The sequence below is a fragment of the Mauremys mutica genome, chromosome 10, assembly GCF_020497125.1.
Source record: "Mauremys mutica isolate MM-2020 ecotype Southern chromosome 10, ASM2049712v1, whole genome shotgun sequence".
NCBI classification, from domain to species: Eukaryota; Metazoa; Chordata; order Testudines; family Geoemydidae; genus Mauremys; species Mauremys mutica.
This window is the reverse complement of record NC_059081.1, coordinates 84,236,661-84,256,555: the sequence shown is the minus strand read 5'-3', so window position 1 is coordinate 84,256,555 and position 19,895 is coordinate 84,236,661. Positions and strand designations below refer to the sequence as shown.

General features: G+C 59.6%; 2 non-coding genes and 1 pseudogene across 2 annotated transcripts; all 3 read right to left on the bottom strand.

Moving 5' to 3' along the window:
- Positions 1-2,760: 2,760 nt before the first annotated feature.
- On the bottom strand, positions 2,761-2,941 carry LOC123343460 (annotated as a pseudogene).
- A 4,605-nt stretch (positions 2,942-7,546) lies between these two features.
- On the bottom strand, positions 7,547-7,665 carry LOC123343457. Its single transcript, XR_006572248.1, has one exon. It is a non-coding gene; the product is annotated as a 5S ribosomal RNA (ribosomal RNA).
- A 2,766-nt stretch (positions 7,666-10,431) lies between these two features.
- On the bottom strand, positions 10,432-10,550 carry LOC123343477. The gene has a single exon (XR_006572265.1). It is a non-coding gene; the product is annotated as a 5S ribosomal RNA (ribosomal RNA).
- Positions 10,551-19,895: the final 9,345 nt, after the last annotated feature.

Genomic DNA, 19,895 nt, shown 5'->3' with positions numbered 1-19,895 from the left:
CTGTGCAGACCAACCCCAGGACAGAGCCCCTGACCCCAGCGACGGGAGAGTCAGCCTGTGCCTCCGTGAAAACAAGAGCAGGGGTGGTTTGGGCTAAGCCCAGCCTCTCCTTCCCTTTGTCACATCTCTGCTCTCTGCCCCCAGGGATGGGGACAGGTCTCGGAGACATGCCCGTGTCTCCCGAGGGCTCCATGGAGCTAGGGGTGCCCCTGAGGCCTCAGGGAACGTGCCAGGTGCAGAGTCTCGTACCCTAAGAAGAGGGGGCGCTGCAGGCTAATGTGCTCCACCTGGCAGGTGTAGACATCTCAGTGCCGGGAGTTCATCTCCATCATCACCAGGTTCTGGAAGGGCCAGTCTCCGTCTGCACCTTCCCATTCTTGGACTGCTTGATTTCAGTCCATGAGGAGTAAAACTCTGTCATGGACCAACCAGCATCTTGGGGTGGGGCTGGGATCCCGATTTCAGGGGGGAAACTTTCACGTTGGGCTGAACTGAGAGGGAGGGGGGAGAGCTGGAGTGGGATTCGGAGAACAGGTTCCAGCTCCAAAGTAACAGCCTTCCTTGGAAGGGGATGCCCAGCACGGGAGTCTCTGCTCTGCAGCGTTTAGCTCTGAGGGCCTGTACCTATTGGGTTTCTGGGAAGTGGGCGGGCGGAAGCTAAAGGATCCCCCACCAGCCTAAGGGGAGGTACCACAGAGCCTCAGAAACCCACTAATTGCGGGGGACAACTAATAAAAGAACAGGGACAGGAGCACGGTCAGAGGGTCATAAGAAGGGAGCCTGACGAGGACACCGAGCAGAGAACCCCGGACAGCGCCCACTGCTCCTCGAAGGCGTCAAGGGAGCTGGTGGATGCCACCCTGGGGGTCTGTATCTATTGGGTTTCCGGGAAGCGGGGCGGGCAAAGCCTGCCCCATGCTAACGGAACCCCCCCCAGCCTAAGGGGAGGTGCCACAGAGCCTCAGAAACCCACTAATTGCGGGGACAACTAATAAAAGAACAGGGACAGAGTGCGGTCAGAGGGTCATAAGAAGGGAGCCTGACGGGGACACCGAGCAGAGAACCCCGGACAGCGCCCACTGCTCCTCGAAGGCGTCAAGGGAGCTGGTGGACGCCGCCCTGGGGGCCTGTATCTATTGGGTTCCTGGGAAATGGGGCGGGTGCAAGCCCGCCCCATACTAACGGATCCCCCCCCCAGCCTAAGGGGAGGATCCACAGGGCCACGGAAACCCACTAAGTGCGGGGGACAACTAATAAAAGAACAGGGACAGGAGTGAGGTCAAAGGGTCATAAGGAGGGAGCCTGACGGGGACACCGAGCAGAGAACCCCGGACAGCGCCCACTGCTCCTCGAAGGCGTCAAGGGAGCTGGTGGATGCCGCCCTGGGGGCCTGTAGCACGGTGGTCACCCGCTCCTGCCTGGGAAGGGTTAAAGCCGGCCCTGCAGAGGGCTGGGGCTGTGGAAGGAAAGAGCTGGGTTGATTGGGGGAAGCACCTGCAGCTGGGCCACGCCCCAATCAGAGCCCAGCTGGCCCTATAAAGAGGCTGTGAGCCAGGAGCCCAGTCACTCTCCCTCTGGCTGTAGAGGGAGATGGGCCTGGCTGCAGGGAGTTAGAGACAAGGTACCTGAGTGAAGCAGGGCTGGGGAAAGGCAGAGGAGCTGGGGAGCTCCTGCCTGTGATGAGTGGCGGATACTGCAGCCTGCCCCCGTGAACAGGGGCGAGATGGAGATTGGGCAATGGCCAAGACTGAGGCAAAGTGGGGATAGTGGGGTGGGGGAGACCCAGTTAAAGGGGCACCGGGGTCCTGGGAGGGACACGGGGGCCAGTAGCTGGAAGTGGATCACTGCCTGCAGAGGGCGCTCTGGGCTGGCTTGAGCTAATTCCCCAGATAACCAGCAGGAGGCGCCGCAGGGGTGAGTCTGGCCCGTCTACAGAGCCCCTCTTTCTCTCTCTCGCTCTCTCTCTCCCCTGAGTTAATGCACGTAATTGAGAACCCAGCACAGTGCAGGACCCTGAAGCGTCAGAGATTGGCCATGGACACACTGGCTCAATATATGATCTTTCTCGGATGCTGGCCTGGTGTGTCTTGCTCACGTGCTCAGGGCCAAACTGACCGATCTTGGGTCGCTTGCTCGAATCCTCTGGGTGTATCTCCCAAATCAATTCCTTGCCATTGCAGGGGCCTCAGGATCTGGTGCACCCCAGTCCCTCCTACTCTCTGCCTGCGGCCAACAAGAGGATAGTCTGCAGATGGTCTCATCCAGATGACTGGGCTCTTTGCAGGGGTCACTGGGGGGAGGGGGGGAAGTGGCGTGGGACGTGCAGGGGGTCAGATCAGGTGATTTCTTGTGGCCTGAAACTCTACCCATCTGACTCAAATCTTTCTCCTCTTCTGCTCCTAGTCTGGGGAAACCACTGACAGAGACTGTTCCCTACACTAAAACAATGATATTTTCTCAAGCGGGGAGGGTCAGAAACGTTCTCTCAGGGCCCACAGATGAACGGCTGAGCCAAACCACACACTTTTGGAAAGTGCACAAAGAAGAGCAGTGTGAACACCAACAGACAAACAAATAAGTAAAGAGACATTTAAGTGATCTACAACCGACAGTAACGCAAAACTAAAAACAGCAGCAGCCCCCCACTCAACACTCACAAATAACCAAGCTGAAATAGAGACAAGACATGGGAACATCACAATCCAGATACTGACCCCACCATTGTTTTCTCTTTCTTTGAACCAGAAGATTGTCCCAGCTGGGAGAGGCACCGCTCCTGGAAGCGCTGCAATACCAGGCTGATGTGTGGAATGAGCAGAGCAAGCCCCTCCTCCAACTCCCTTTCTCAAAAACCCTAGTGAACACACCGCTCTCCAAAGGAGAACGGATCAGATACCACACTGATTAGAACAGATATTAGCTTAGGAGATAATATTTGTATTTCATGGTCCAGGAGACACAGACACAGTTTTCATCTTGGGGCCAAAAGACCAAGAAACTTAGATAATTTTTGGCGGTCCAAGCCAAGAATCAATGCCTCTTTCCTGCAACACTACACAACCCTCCCGCTCCCACTGCTTTCTACACCACCAGGAGCAGCTTGCAGACGGACACCAGGCAGCATTAACAAGACTATGAGAATTATGGAATGAAGTGGCAATCACTGCCCTGAAATCACTCCCATACAATCCTTCAAGGCCAGAACGCTTCACACAGGATTCTGCTCACAGACAGAGAATTCCTTCCACCTGCCTCGTTTAATTCATGTGGGCGGCTTCCCTGGCTCCTGGCAGACACTGCTAATGGGCTAAGCCCGCCCACTGACAGGTAACGCCACCTGCCAGCGCTTACAGCAAAGGGTCAGAGAGATTGTGCCAGCGCTGGGCCAGCGCCCCGATGCGCCTTTGTGCCTGGGCACAGCTGCTGGACCGGTGCAGCAGGCGTGCGGCAGCACTTGCAGCTTCACTCGGCACAAGTCCAGCGTCCTGTCTAGCCCCGGCCCAGGGGCCTGCCCTGAGCTGACCCCCAGCTTTTGCACTCAGCTCAGGGAAACAGGACTGGAGAGCTGTGCTGGGCAGGGAAATCATGCTGAGGGGAGTTTTCTGGTGGCGGGGTGGGTGCAGGGCGACGGGAGCCCCCAATGTCTGAACCATGGCCCTGCTGTGGCACACCACCCCTCCCCATCCCTCTCTGTGTCCCTGCCATCGCCTCCTTCTCTGGAAAGTGCAGGCCCTGCCTCCTCCTTCCCACCACACCCTGCCCCATGAGCAGGTTGGGGGCCGGAGCCTGGCAGTGGGGGCGGCTGCTGTTCTGGCTGGTGCCATGGTGCGAGTGGCGGGGGCGCCAGGGCAGGCGGGGTTGGGGGCCCATCACTTGTAGCTGTCATAAGGGCCAGTGACGGGGAGGGGGCAGAGAGGAGCGAGCAGGGACATGCGTATTAATTAATTAATTCCCCACTTCAGCCATGGGAAGTGGATTTACACCAGCCTTTGTAAACCTGAGCAGATTTGCCAAACACTTCGGCAAACTCCCTGGTAAAGAGAAACAGTAAAGCCAGTTTATAACACACAGATGTTAACTGATTATAAGTGAGAGGCAGAAAGTCCGAGTTAGTTACCAAAAGAAAAGAAAACGTAACCCCGCAGTCTCAACTCTCAACCCTGTCAGGCTGGCCAACACCTCGCTGGAGCAGCTGTTTCTCGCCCCACGGGATACTGCAGTTCATGGGACACAGGTTCCACCCTGGAAACCCAGGCCGGTCCCCTCTGCGGAGTCTGCAGCCTCCTGAGCGCCCTTGTTGCTGGCAGCGTAGGTGGGGGAGGAGAAGAGGGAGTCACTGTGTCTCTTTCATACCCTCAGTCCATGTGCTGGGGGAGCAGGAGCCCAGGCAGGTCTGGGGGGCATTGCTGAGTCCCCAGGCAAGGCTGAGCAATTCCCCAGCCAGGGGCGGCAGCTTATATGGGCTTGAGGTGCTTAATCCCCAGGAATATTCAAGGCTGAGGGCTCTGCTCCACCAATATTTGGAGCTGGGTTTCTCCCCTGCCCCGCCTCAGAGCTTCCCTGCCTGAAAAAAACAGCCAGTGCCTCTCTCCTTTGTTTGTGCTGCTTCTGCCTAAGGCTGTAGAGATCAGCAGCCAGCAGCCTCTTGGAGCACTGGGGGAGGGGAAGAGGGAGAGAGGAGGAGGAAGGAGGCACACAGGTGCTTGGGAGCTCTCTCCCCCCCTCAGTACCCAGGGGCAGCAGCATGGGTGGGGAGGCCACACATGATGGCAACGCCCCCCCCCCCCCCCCGCCCCGGTGTGACGAACTGGGAATGTTCTTAATGTTTTCTCTGAATACTGTGTTGGTGCCTCAGTGTCCCCTCTGCAGTTCTTAAGTATCTAGGTGGTGGATCAGGGGGTGTGATTGCTGCAGAGCAAAGGGCCAGTGCACCTAAATGCCTGGCACTCTGTCTCCTAGCAACTGATGGCCTGGGCCCCTCCTCTGCAAGGTGCCAACTGAAGGTGTTGGAGACAAAGAGGTCAGGTGACCTCCTGGCCCGGGAAAGGAACTGAGCAGAGAGGAGTGGGGGCTGGAGGGGGTTTGGGAGTCTGGAGCTGGCTGGGGACCAGGCGTAAAGTGCAGACAAGGGGGGTCTGGCTCACTGCCCCCAGAATGGACCTGGCCGAGGGGTCCTGTTCTTAGACCCTGTTCCTGTCATCGAATAAACCTCTGTGTTACTGGTTGGCTGAGAGTCACGTCTGACTGCGCAGTGGGGGGCAGGACCCTGTGGCCCCCCAGGACCCCGCCTGGGCGGACTCGCTGTGGGAAGCGCACGGAGGGGCAGAGGATGCTGAATGCTCCAAGGAGAGACCCAGGAGGTGAAGCCGTGGGAGCTTCTTGCCCTGCAGAGAGGCTGCTCCGAGGGAGAGGAGGCTCCCCAGAGTCCTGACTGGCTTGGTGGGGAGCAGTTCCAGAGCAGCGCCCGGGGACTCCGTGACACCCGGTACCCACCATAGGGGAGGTGAGTGGGCTTTCTGGACCTGAGAGAGTCCCTAGGAGCATGTGCAGTGACTGTGGTGCAGAGTGAGTGTGCTGCGGGGGGGAAAGGGGGAGAGGAGAGGTCCCTCCCCTGGAGCTTGCTGCTGCCGGTAACGGGGTCGGGGGGGAGTCCTCTCTGGCCCTAGCCCTGGGGCAGCCTGTCTGCATCCCAAGTTCCTTATCCCCAGCCCTGCCCCACCCCAGAGCCTGCGCCCCCAGCACCTCAATCCTGAGCACCCTCCTGCACTGTGAACCCCTCATCCCCAGCCCCACCCCAGAGCCCTCACCTGAGGGGAAAACCATGCAACTTAAATTCGGTGGTCAGTTTGGTGGTCAGTTTGGAGTATCATTGTGTTTAGCACAATACTTGATTATTTTACACCCCTTTAAAGTATATAACTAGTCGTATACAGGTGTTACAAAGTGGGAATGTTCTTCTCTGAATACTGTGTGGGTGCCTCAGTTTCCCCTATGCATTTCTCAAGGATCTAGATGGTGGGATAAGGGGGTGTGATTGTTGTAGAGCCCTAGAGGGCCAGTGTGATGCCCTCTGCACAGAGAATGGCTGCAACCCTGTCTCCAGGCAACTGATGGCCTGGGCCACTCTCCTGCAAGGTGCCAACTGAAGGTGTTGGAGAACAGAGAGATCGGGTGGCCTCCTAATGCCTGGAAAAGAGACAAAGGCCAGAGGAGGGAGTGTCAGTGCCTGTGCAGACTTCCAGGAAGCGCATGGTGTGGAAGGGGATGCTGGGATGCTTTGGAACTACTCCATACAAAGCCAGTCAGGACTCTGGGGGAGCCTCCTCTCTCTGAGCAGACTGTCTCCAGGGCAAGTAGCTTACACCTTCCTGGGTCTGACCTCGGAGCATTCAGCATGCCCTTCCACGTCATGCACTTTCCACAGCGAGTCTGCCCAGGCTGGTCCTGGGGCAACCAGAGGTCCCTGCACCCCAACTCTGCAGTAAACCTGACTCTCAGCCAGCCGGTAAAACAGAAGGTTTATTAGACGACAGGATCACAGTCTAAAACAGAGCTTGTAGGTACAGAAAACAGGACCCCTCTGTCAGGTCCATCTTTGGGGGTGGGGAGCCCAGAACCAAGTTCTGGGCCTCTCCTCATTTCCCCAGCCAGCTCCAAACTGACACTCCCTCCTCTGGCCTCTATGTCTCTTCCGGACAAGGAGGCCACCTGATCTCTTTGTCCCCAACACCTTCAGTTGGCACCTTGCAGGGGAAACTGAGGCACCCACACAGTATTCAGAGAAAACATTAGGAACATTGCCACTTTGTCACAACAGGTGCAACAAAATTTAATACCGTATATTGAAGCAGGCAAGTGCTGCTGCTGACTTTCCACTTTTAATTGACCCTTGTAATCTTGTGGCGCTGACGCTTTGTAGCTTCATTTTATATCAGCTTACAGGGCAGGAGCGGGGGTGCACTGCCATTTTGGGCACCACCAAAAATTATACAAACCTGCCGCCTATGTCCCCAGCGACCGCTCAGAGACACCCCCTCCCCCACTGGGGCGCACGCCTGCCCTCCTGCATTGCCCTCGTCCCCACCCCCACACCGATCCTCTCCCCTCGTCCCCACCCCATCCCTTCCCCCTCATCCCTGCACTCACACCTCCCTTCCCCTTTGTCCCTGCCCCCACACCGACCCTCTCCCCTCGTCCCCGCTCCCACACCACCCTTTCCCCCCTCATCCCTGCTCCCACACTGCCCTTCCCCTTGTCCCCGCCCCCACACTGGCCCTCTCCACTTGTCCCTGCGCCCACACTGCCCCTTCCCCCTCATCCCCACCCCCTAGACTTCCCCTCATCCCTGCCCCCAACACCGCCTTTTCTTCCTTCATCCCTGCCCCCACACCTCCCCTTCCACCTCATCCCTGTCCCCACACCGACACTCTCCCAGGATCCCCGCCGAGTGATGGGAGATGGTGCCCAAAGCCCTCGTCCTGGGCGAGCTGGCGACGGCAAAAGCGTGCGCTGGAGGGAGCCGTGCAGTGTGTCAAGTGCAGGCAAAAGCCTACAGCACCCAGTATTCCCAGGAGGTCTCCCATCCAAGTACTAACCAGGCCCGACCCTGCTTAGCTTCCGAGATCAGACGAGATCGGGCGTGTTCAGGGTGGTGTGGCCGTAGGCACTGCTACTGGCGGCTTTGCTGCCTTTAAGCCAGTCCCCAGCCTGCGCCTGCCTGCGTCACACCAGCCATGCCCCTCTCCCCCCCTCCCACTCCCCGCCCCCCAGCTTCCCCACACCATCCCCCACCCGGCCCCGTGCCCCACAGCCTGCACCTCCCGCCCCCGCCGGGACCCGCTGCCGCCAGCAACGCCCGACGCGGAGCCGTTCAACCCGCAGCCCCCCCTCCCCGGCTCTCCCGCGCCGCCCTCCCCACACCGGCCCCCCCCGCCCCACAGCCCCGCAGGGCCCCCCCATAGCCCCCCCGCCCCACAACCCTCCAGCAGCCCCCGCCCCACAGCCCCCCCCGCTCTGCAGGGCCCCCCCACAGCCCTCTCCCCACGCTCCTCAGACCCCCGCCCCATGACCCACGGCAGCCCCACCCCATGCTCCACAGCCCCCTGCCCAGGACCCTGCAGCCCCCCGCCCCACAACCCACGCTCCACAGCCCCCCACTCCACAACTCCCCCGCAGCCCCCACCCCATGCTCCTCAGCCCCCCGCCCCACAGCCCCGCAGGGCCCCCCCCATAGCCCCCCCGCCCCACAACCCTCCAGCAGCCCACGCCCCACAGCCCCCCCCGCTCCGCAGGGCCCCCCCCACAGCTCCCCCCGCCCCACAACACCCCCCGCTCCGCAGAGCCCCCCCACAGCCCCCCCACCCCACGCTCCACAACTCCCCGCAGCCCCCCACCCCCGGCTCCTCAGCCCCCTGCCCCACAACCCCCCGGCAGTCCCCGCCCCATGTGCCACAGCCCCCCCACCCCACCGACCTCAGCCCCCCTGCCCAGTGCCCCACACTCTGCAGCCCTCACCTGCCCCACGCCCCACAGCACCCCTACCCGCCCCACACTCCTCAGCCCCCACCCCGGCCTGCACACACCAGCTAAGCCTCCTGCCGACCCCACCCCAAACACACCCAGAACTAACCCCTCACCAGGCACTCTCTCCTCACCCTGCATCCGCACAAATTCACCCCCCCCCGACACAAAACCCTGCATGTCACCCCAGATGCAAGGCCCTGCCTGGGACGGGGCTGCCTCCCCCACATAGGGTGACCAGATGTCCCGATTTTATAGGGACAGTCCTGATTTTTGGGTCTTTTTCTTATATTGGCTCCTATTACCCCCCACACCCTGTCCTGATTTTTCATACTTGCTGTCTGGTCACCCTACCCCCACACCCGCTGACACGGCACCACCTCATGTGTCCGCACCCACAGGGGCAGCTCGTAGGGTTCCCAACTGTGACTGAAGCTATTCCAGGACTTGCCCCAGCCCCCCCATGACGTTGTGTCATTTTCTTAAACTATCCTAGTAAAATCTCCTGGGTTGCTTTCCACAGTCAGCAGGAGATCAATGACAATGCCGGGAGACTCCAGGCCAGTCCGGGAGGGTTGCCAACACTAGCAGCCCACAGGCCAATCCGCTCTGTTTGCTCCCACCTCCTAGGGCTCGCCAGAGCTCACACGTCCCTGGGGACGCCCTCGTGCACGTGGCCGGCCGTTTGCTCGCTCCTGGAAACTCCACTCTGCCAAGGCCCCAGCCCTTCCACCACCACAGCTGGCGGAGCCAAGAGCCGCCGTCCCTGCACTGCGGCCACCGGCCGAGTCCTGCGGCAAGACCCCACAGCAAGCAGAGGAGGGCGGGGAGGGTGCGGCCTCAGCCTCCCTCACCCCACAGCGTGGGAAGGCGGGTGGCCCAGCCCCATCAGCGGGGGTGGGGGGCCGAAGAACTGGAGCCGCACGCAGGGCGTAGTCACAGCATGGGGTGGGTCACGCTTGGCTGTTTCAGCCTCCCCCAGCCTATGGGACCATCTGCCGCCCATGCCCACGCCCTCCCCCGTCTCTCCCTTCACAAGGCCCCGGGGGAGGCGGGATGGGCGCCAGCCCCCTCAGGCAGACGAGCTCAGAGGCCACTAGGACCAAACTTCCCACTTACTGGCCCCGAGGAAGGGGCTGCTCCAGGCCTGCAGCAGCCTTCCCGGGCCAAAGGGCCACGTTAGGGCACCAGCTGCCTCTCCCCCACCCTTGTGAAGGGCCAGCTGCCAAGAGGCAGCTGGGAAGGGCTTCCCTAAGCCGCCTGCCCAAAGCCCGGGCTGCGCCGCAGGGCAAAGCTTGTCGCTTTCCTTCCCCCACTCCCAACCGCGGAGCTGGGGCAGAGGCAGGGCAGACAGGCCTGGGGCACGTGCCACCGCTTCAGCCAGCTGGCCTGCCGCACCTGCTGCCTACGGGGCAAGAGCACCCGCTGGCAGGGCCAGATTCACTCTTCTGGGGGCCCAGGGCTATTCGATTTTCTCCCCCCCCACCCCTCCCCGGTGTACAAGTGTTTTCCTAATTTAAAACAAGATGATGCCACGCGTGTGGGGGGCTCCAGGCCAGGGGCGGGAACGGCAGCGCACGGAGCCACCTCCCCTTCCCGCTCCCAGCCAGGGCCGGATATCGCAGCAGGGGCTTTAGGGGCTGCAGCCCAGGGTCCCGGGCTAAGGGGGGCCCCCAAACGACCTGGACTTTCAGCAGCCGCCCAGAGAGCGTTTTGCGGGGCCTCCCTTAGCCCAGGGCCCTGGTCTGCAGCCCCCAGAGCCCCGGTGTTAATCCGGCCCTGCCTGGCGGTAAAGAAGGGAAAAGCAAAGCAGGGCTGGGAGATGGTGCCCAAAGCCCTCGTCCTGGGCGAGCTGGCGACTGCAAAAGCGTGCGCTGGAGGGAGCCGTGCAGTGTGTCCAGTGCAGGCAAAAGCCTACAGCACCCAGTATTCCCAGGAGGTCTCCCATCCAAGTACTAACCAGGCCCGACCCTGCTTAGCTTCCGAGATCAGACGAGATCGGGCGTGTTCAGGGTGGTGTGGCCGTAGACGCTCTTAGTGGCGGCTTTGCTGCCTTTAAGCCAGTCCCCAGCCTGCGTCTGCCTGCGTCACACCAGCCATGCACCTCCCTCCCCCCTCCCACTCCCCGCCCCGCAGCTTCCCCACACCATCCCCCACCCTGCCCCGTGCCCCACAGCCTGCACCTCCCTCCCCCGCCCCCGCCGCCCTCCACAGCCTCCCTGCGGGTATTGCATAGTACAGCGCTCTGCACGGAGCATGCGCAGTTCATCTGCTGAAGCCCCTGCCCTGCCCCCGGCTGCTATTGGCCGGGGTCACAGGGGGCGGGGGTCAGGCGGGGGGGCGGGGCTGCGGAGCAGCAGGGGGGAGGCGCTGGCCCAGGCGGGCCCGGGGGCAGCAGGGACCCGGGTGGCACCGACCCCCCCCTGGTCAACCTCCTCCTCGCCCTGGCTAAAAAGGCCATCCACGCGACCAGGGAGAGGAGGTTGGCCGACGGAGACTCCTGCGACTGTGGGGCTTGTTTCCAGTCCCTCGTCCGCTCACGTCTCCGGGCGGAGTTCCTCTGGGCGGCGTCCGCTGGCTCCCTTGACGCCTTCGAGGAGCAGTGGGCGCTGTCCGGGGTTCTCTGCTCGGTGTCCCCATCAGGCTCCCTCCTTATGACCCTTTGACCTCACTCCTGTCCCTGTTCTTTTATTAGTTGTCCCCCGCATTTAGTGGGTTTCCGTGGCCCTGTGGATCCTCCCCTTAGGCTGGGGGGGGAGATCCATTAGCGTGGGGCGGGCTTCCGCCCGCCCCCTCTCCCGGATAACCCAATAGTACCGACCCCCCCCTGTTTGCAAAGCTCCTCAGCCCCCCCCCCCCCCCGCTGGGACCCGCTGCCGCCAGCACCGCCCGACGCGGAGCCGTTCAACCCGCCGCCCCCCCCCCCGGTTCTCCCGCGCCTCCCTCCCCACACCGGCCCCCCCCGCCCCACAGCTCCCCCGCTCCGCAGGACCCCCCCACAGCTCCCCCGCCCCACAACCCCCACCCCATACTGCAGCCCCCCACAACTCCCCCACAGCCCCCCCGCTCCGCAGGGCCCCCCCACAGTCCCCCCGCCCCACCACCCTCCAGCAGCCCCCGCCCCACAACCCCCACCCCACGCTCCACAGCCCCCCACGCTCCGCAGGGCCCCCCACAGCTCCCCCCGCCCCACCACCCTCCAGCAGCCCCCCGCCCCACAGCCCGCCCATACTGCAGCCCCCCACAGCCCCCTCCCCATGCTCCACAGCCCCCCCCCACAGCCCTCTCCCCACACTCCTCAGGCCCCCACCCCATGCTCCACAGCCCCCTGCCCATGACCCTGCAGCCCCCCGCCCCACAACCCCCACCCCACGCTCCACAGCCCCCCACTCCACAACTCCTCTGCAGCCCCCACCCCATGCTCCTCAGCCCCCTGCCCCACAACCCACCGGCAGTCCCCGCCCCATGTGCCACAGCCCCCCCACCCCACCGACCTCAGCCCCCCTGCCCACTGCCCCGCAGTCCCTGCCCCACACTCTGCAGCCCTCGCCTGTTCCACGCCCCACAGCCCCCCTACCCGCCCCACACTCCTCAGCCCCCACCCCACGCTCCACAGACCCCCACTCCACAACTCCCCCACAGCCCCCACCCCATGCTCCTCAGCCCCCTGCCCCACAACCCCCCCGCAGTCCCCGCCCCATGTGCCACAGCCCCCCCACCCCACCCTCAGCCCCCCTGCCCAGTGCCCCACACTCTGCAGCCCTCGCCTGCCCCATGCCCCACAGCCCCCCTACCCGCCCCACACTCCTCAGCCCCCACCCCGGCCTGCACACACCAGCTAAGCCTCCTCCCGACCCCACCCCAAACACACCCACAACTAACCCCTCACCAGGCACTCTCTCCTCACCCTGCATCCGCACAAATTCACCCCCCCCCCCCCGACACAAAACCCTGCATGTCACCCCAGATGCAAGGCCCTCCAGGGCCGTCCTTAGGATTTATGGTGCCCTAGGCGAGATTATTAAACTGGTGCCCTGAGCCTAATCTGCTCTTAGCAACACAAATATAAGATTACAGTATTGGAAAACTTGCCACATTCACGTTATTAAAACCAGTTTAACTTAATTAAGCACACTGTAATGCTGATGCACTAGCACTAAAGAAGTAGCACTATAGAAAAAATTCTGATTTGACAGAATGATGCAAATAATATAATTTTTTTAATTTGTCAAAATTTTATTGGAAATGTATATGAAGAGGTATTGAAACAAAGATTTGTTTTTAATTAAAAGCAATCTTTCTGGCTTTTTTGGCTGCAAAATCAGTTTAATAAGCTGGGTTTCCAAACAGTGGGAAAATATAACCCTAGTTTTACTGCTAGGTAAAGCACAAAGTGACCAAAATGAAGTCAGCACAGAATCATCTCATCTAGATTAAGGTAGCACAGAAATGTTATAGAAGTCCTATTGTGTCTTATTTTTGTTTGGAAAGACATTGGCACTAGCAGCACATTCACATGATAAAATACGTGATAAATCACTGTATCTAAAGTTCCATCAAAAACTGACATTTTCACAGCTCTAGCATGATCTGCTATACAGATTCTGCACAAGGAAGTGTCCCTGGCCTTTTTAACTCATATTAACTATGTATTTACTTTATGAAAGTTGGAGAAAACATTGTGAAAATGTAAAACATTGGCTGCCCAACTTCTGGGCTGGCAAAAGCTATACTGACTCACAGGAAAAAAAAAAAAAAGCAGGAGAATCTTAGTACAACATATGGTCAGTCTATAGGAGGGGTCGGCAACCTTTCAGAAGTGGTGTGCCAAGTTCACTGTAATTTAAGGTTTCTCGTGCCAGTAATACATTTTAATGTTTGTAGAAGGGCTCTCTCTATGTCTATATTATATAAATAAACTATTGTTATTATCTGAGGTCCTGCTCAGGCCACTACCAGCTGAGTAAATGAAACCCCAGACCGGCAGCGGGCTGAGCGGGGCTGGTGGCTGGAACCCTAGACAAGGATCCCAGGCCCTGCTTAGCCCGCTGCTGGTCTGGGGTTCTGACTACCAACTCCTGCCACCCAGGATCCCGGCCGCCAACCCCCCTCAGCCTGCTACCAGCCTGGGATTCTGCTCACCCAGGCTGGCAGGAGGCAGAGTGGGGCCGGCGGCTGGGCTCCTGACTAGCAAGGGGCCGGGCAGCCAGAACCCCGGAGTAGCAGTAGGCTGAGTGCTGCCGGCACCCCAGACTGGCAGCAGACTGAGCCACTCAACCCCCCAGCCCGCTGCCGGCTGAGTGAATGGAACCCCAGGCTGACAGCAGGTTGAGTGGTTCAGCCGGCCTGCTCAGCCCTCTGCCAGTCTGGGGTTCCTTGGGGGTCCCCAGGCCAGCGGCAGGTGCTGAGTGGGGCCAGCGGCTGGTATCCCAGAGGGCAATAGGGCAGCAGCCGGAACCCCAGAGCAGTGATGGGCTGAGCCGCTCAGCCTGCCGCTACATGCCATCAAAAATCAGCTCACCTGCCACCTTTGGCACGTGTGCCATAGGTTGCCGACCCCTGCTTTATACACCAGTAAGGAGATGAGCATATTACAGTTGTTGGAGGGCTCTTATCAGGAGTAACAGGCTATAGGAAAGTCAGTCAACATTTTTTGTTTCTCTGATGAAAACTGGCCCACTCCCTGTCTCAAACCAAACCTGTCACTAATAATTGTCAACAACTTAATTTTCTGTTTTTGGCTAAGAAATTAATTTAAAAAAAATATTGAAATTGGATTCAGGATTATTAGCAAGAATTTTTGGCAAACAAAGTTGTTAAATGACAATCTAAATGGCAACACAGTACTGCTTTCATGCTTGGCTCACCCCCCAGCCTGCTGGTCCAACAGCTGCAGTAGACCCCAAAATCCACCTCTTGGGGTGCAGAGTGGCAACAGCAGCAGCAAACCCTCAGGTCCAATCACATGCCAATGGGCACCACCACCAGCCTTACGGACCATGGTGAAGTTAACACAGCATCTGATCTCAGGGACAGGTCACCCATGGAGCCACAGCAGCTCATCCTGCCCTGTGCAGCTCCCCCAGGATGAGATGGATCACTGGCAGCTGCCAGCCCAGGGGAGAGGCGCTCCCCAGCTAGGGTGACCAGATCCAGATGTCCTGATTTTATAGGGCCAGTCCCGATATTTGGGGCTTTGTCTTATATAGGCACCAATTACCCCCACCTAGAGTGACCAGACAGCAAGTGTGAAAAATCAGGATGGGGTGGGGGGTAAAAGGAGCCTATATAAGAAAAAGACCCCAAAATTGGGACTGGCCCTATAAAATGGGGATATCTGCTCACCCTATCCCAACCCCCTGTCCTGATTTTTCACACATCTGGCTAACCCCAGCCCAGCCCTGTGAGACATTCCAATCCTGGCAGAGGAAGTGAGTTACTTTCACTTTCATTCCTCAGCAGGCAGGAAGCCTCCCCCCACCTACCCCCCAGCACCTCACCCAACCCAGCCCTGACGGAGGGGAGGGAGGAGAGAGAGAGGGATGCTCCTGGGGAGGAGGGAGAAAGGAGGGGGTGCTCCATGGGGCAGGGGGGGAGAAGAATGGATGTTATGGGGGACAACAAAGGATACTGGTTCCAGAGCCGCAGAGCCTGCCTCAGCCGGGGGGGGGGGGGGGGGGAAGAGTCACACTCACAGGTGAGCTCCTTCCCCAACCCCTACCCCCTCCCCTTCCCAGAGACCCCAGCAGCCCATCCCCTCCCTCAGACTAAGCTGCATTCGGCTCTCTCTAGGACCCAGCAGCCTGCTCTTACATACTCCACTGCTTCCCGTCTGTCCCGGCTCCCGACAGAGTGGTGCCCCCAGACCTAGTGGTGCCCCAGGCGGCTGCCTATTCTGCCTATGCCTAAGGACGGCCCAGGATGAGCTGCCAAAATCTTAACAACAGGTTCCCTATAAAAAGTTCTGATTTAACAACGGGTTCCCTATAAAAAGTTCTGATTTAAGGGATGTGCGACAGCATGTATTTTTTGTACCAATAGGGTTACCATACGTCCATATTTTCCCAGGAGGTGATTAAGAACCGAAAAGCCTGACATGTCCAGGAAAATACAGATGTATTTTAACCCTACCTAAAGTTCTTTTTTAAAAAGATGGGGCTGAACTAGAAATGAGCTCCGTTTCACATGTGTGGGTGGTGATCAGGGACAGTCTCAATTTTGGGGTCTTTTTCTTATATAGGCTCCTATTACCCCTCACCCCCGTCCCGATTTTTCACACTTGCTGTCTGGTCACTCTAGGGTGTGCACATGTGTGGGTCCCAGCTGCTCCCTGCCCCCCCCTCATTGAAGCAGGTGTGCAGGGTTACTGCCCTGGGAACTGCAGGGCACCAGTGGCCGTGGGGCTGGCTGCAGATAGGGGCGTGGGGCAGGGCTAGCTGGGGGCAGGGAGTGACACGGGCTGGCTGTGGGCAGGTGATGCAGATGGGCGGGCTGCGGGTGGCTGTGGGCAGGGGGTGGCTGCGGGCGGCTGGGGGCAGGGGGTGGGGCAGGGGCAGGGGGTGGCTGTGGGTGGCTGGGGGCAGGGACTGGCAGAGGGCGGCAGGGGATGGCTGTGGCAGGGGCTGTGGGCAGGGGGTGGGGCAGAGGGTGGCTGCGGGCAGGGGGGCGGCTGGGGGCAGGGAAGGCGGGGGAGGGGCGCAGATACTCACACGGGGGGGTGCTGGGAGCGGCAGGATGCAGCCGGGGACTCACGGGGCAGCAGCAGCCGGAGCCCCAGGGCCAGAGGTCCAAAGAGCAGGAGCAGCAACAGGGCCAGGAGGCAGCTCACATGGCTCCCGCAGCGCAGCGCCCCCCGGCGGCCGGGAGGAGGAATTACAGGCTTCCCAGGAAGAACCCATCAAAGCTTCCCTCGCAGGGAAGCCAGTTAACAAGCGGTTCTAAAACCGCTTCTAAATTTAACAACCGGTTGGCGCGAACCGGTGCGAACCGGCTCCAGCTCACCCCTGTCCCCGCCCCCACACCGCCCCTTCCCTCATCCCCACCCCCACACCACCCCTTCCCCTCATCCCTGACCCCACACCACCCCTTTCCCCCTCGTCCCCACCCTCATACTGCCCATTTCCCCCATCCCTGCCTCCACACCACCCCTTCCCCCTCGTCCCTTCCCCCCATTCCTGCCCCACACCACCCCGTCCCCCTCGTCCCTTCCCCCAATTCGTGCCCCACACCACCCCTTCCCACTCATCCCTGCTCCCAACACCGCCCCTTCCCCTCATCCCCACCCCCATACTGTCCCTACCCCCCTCAGCCCCGCCCCCACACCACCCCTTCCCCTCGTCCCCACCTCCACACCCTTTCCCCATCCCCACCCCCATACCACCCCTTCCCCCGAGACACCACCCCCTCACTGACCCTTCCCCCAAATCCGCACCCTCGCCCCACCCCTTCTTCCCAAAGCTCAACCCTAGAACCACCACTTACGCCAAGCACCCACCCCGGGGCCGCCTCTTCCCCCTTGTCCCTGCCCTCCTCTCTCAGTCCTTGCACCAGCGCAGCCCTAGGGGCCCTGTGCGGCAGGGAGTAGGGTGGGGAGCTCTCTCCTCGCACGGCTGGCCCCAGTGCACTACCACAATGCTGGGGTCACCGTGCTCCATGTAGCTGCCTTCCCCTGACACTGGGATGTCCTAGTGCGACTGTCACAGCTGGGGGCTGCACTGCTGGGGGAAGTGCTGAGGGACCCCGTGCCATGGGGGGTCCCCACCACGGAGGGGTAGCAGATCAGTCCCCGAGTGGCTCCTGGTAACTGACCCTTTTTGCTGTTCAGACAAACGCAGACTGAAGCCGGCAGCCTTGAATCCTTCCCAGGTGCCTTCGTGAGAGCCACTCGCATTACCCCCCCCACACCACCCCCGCTCTGCTCCAATCGATGCCAGCCGTTGTACCCGGTCCGGAGCCCCTGGCCCCATAGCCATGATGGCTCAAGCTGCTAGAGACTCACAAAGGATCTGTCCCCACCCCCCTCTGCTGGGCTTGGAAGGGGGGCACCTGTCCAGGGAGAGGGCCGCTACCCCATGGGGCAGGGAATGGGGGTCGCCCCTCGGGGACAGGGGCAGAAGGGGAGAGGGCTGCTAGCCCATGGGGCTGGGAATGGGGGTCGCCCCTCGTCGGGGACTGGGGCAGAAGGGGAGAGGGCTGTTACCCAATGGGGTCGGGTGTGGGGGATTGGAGAATAGCCCCTCATCAGGGAGGCAGAAAGGCCCATGGGGCTGATCCAAAGCCCATTGTCATCATGGGGGAGGTTTTGCTTGACTCCAGTGGGTGTTGGATTGGGCCCTGAGCCCAGCCGCTATTGGCCAGAGTCTGCTGTCAGTCGCTCCAGGTAAAGCCCCTCCAGCCATTACCCAGAAGCCTTCAGGACAGAACCAGCTATTCCAGGTCAATGGGTCCTGTGGGGCACGGCTGGGCCGATGGCTCATGGTGGGGTAGCCCCAGCGCTAGATCCCAGCTGAAGACCCCCTTGTAACTCCACACTACGATGTGTAAACACTGTCAAGCTCAAAGACAGAAAGCGAACGATCCCCAAGTACCTGTCTTGGGTATTTCCATTGACAAAGGTCAAATAGGAACTAGTTCGTTTCCTACACCAGGACTTGGACGAGGCTTGTGTCAAGGGCAGAGTATGAACATAGTCGGTGATGCGTAGTTGGGAACACACAACACACCTGAAGTTAGCGTAAAGGTATTTGCAAGTTTAGAACACACATCAATAACGACTGAAGTGTGAGATTGAAGTGAGAAGATTGCTCGTCTCACTCACACCCACCATGTAGTGTCACGAAGGAGAGAGATCTTAGGACGCTTCAGGTAATTCTCACTCACACGTGGAAAGACAGCACCCCTGGAAGGGTGAGTGCAAGATACAGGCAGAGCAGAGCAGGGATTGACAAAGCTGCTAGTTTTTAGTAACACTTCAGATTAGAACTTGAGCTAATACAAGAGAACCAAACCAAATGATGAATTCCCACAAAGCTGGGATAACACAATAAGCACAGCTGAGATTTAGTTATGGCCTCAGCAAACCAAAATTAGAAGGTTTCTCTTTTAAGCCGTAACCAGAGAACTTAGTAAGCCAAACGAAGTGAGCCCAGCGCTGCACGCCCAAGACGTGGACAACAAATCTGGCAGTTACAACATGTAGTTTAAAGCGGCCCCAAATCTGTTCTAGTGACATGTTATGTTTAGGCCAGTTATAGTCTTATGGGAATCTCGAAGGTTCTAGTTCTTTGAAGCACCGAAATTCCCAGTGGAATTTTAGCAGCAAGCCTTGACTTGCTAAACCTTTCCTGCAATTTCTCACCCTTTCTTCTGCTGTTCAGTCTACAGCCTTCTTCTCTGCGGTGGCACTGAGGACCTTAGAGAAAGTAGGAGGGACTCAAAGTCACACCCATTATAGGTGGATCCCCCCAATCAGCAGGCTATCGAGTCAGAGAAGCGGAAGAGCCCTGTTCAAATCCTCATTAGGTGGAGGGGGAACTGGGCTGAAGTGAAGAGGCATCTCCTGCCTTCCTCCCCCACCAGCTGTTCTGTGCGGTGTTAGGGAACCTCTGAACATGCCTACAGCAGAGGAGCGTGGAACTTTCCTGGTTCATGAATCACAAGCTGAGGTGGGCGCCCGTGTCCATGGGAGGACTGGAACTGAGAAGATTCCTCATCCATCGGCATCTTTCCCTGGCGAGCTCTGAATCCCGTTCTAAGCCACCTATCCAAGGTTGCTTTAACCAAGCAAAGTTGTACTGATTTATTTATTTATTTGCAAGAGCGTGGGTTTTTTAAGGAGTTGTGGCCTGCAGAGTTTTTTGTTTTAATTCGACAGCGTCTCTTTCTCTGGGATTTTTTGGTTGCCGTTTGACCATGCTCCTCCTCCTGCCGAGAGTGACTGACCAACGCCACCGTCCGCTCTTCTCTAGCCCCTCCCTTGATTCTGCCTGGCAGGCAAAGGGCTGTGATGAGCTTAGGGTCATGACTGGCCAGCCTGCTACCCCCAGCCCCCACGTGTATTTTTCCCAGGGAATCTCCATTCCGCTCCGCCCCAAGGCCCTGCCCCTGCTCCACCCTTCACTTGAGACCCCACCCTTGTCCTGCCTCTACAAGCCCCAACTCTGCCCCCTCCCCTGAGGCCCCCCACCCACCTGTCCCTCCCCCCAACTTCCCCTCTCCCCCAAGCGTCTCTTGCCAGCCGAACAGCTGATCGGTGGCCAGCCCAGGGCTAGAACCACTGTGGCTGGGGGTGCTGAACACCCCCTGTTTTCTCCCAGGGGTGCCTGAGCCCCAGAGCACCCATGGAGCTGGTTGCTAAGCTTTTATTATTATTAAAG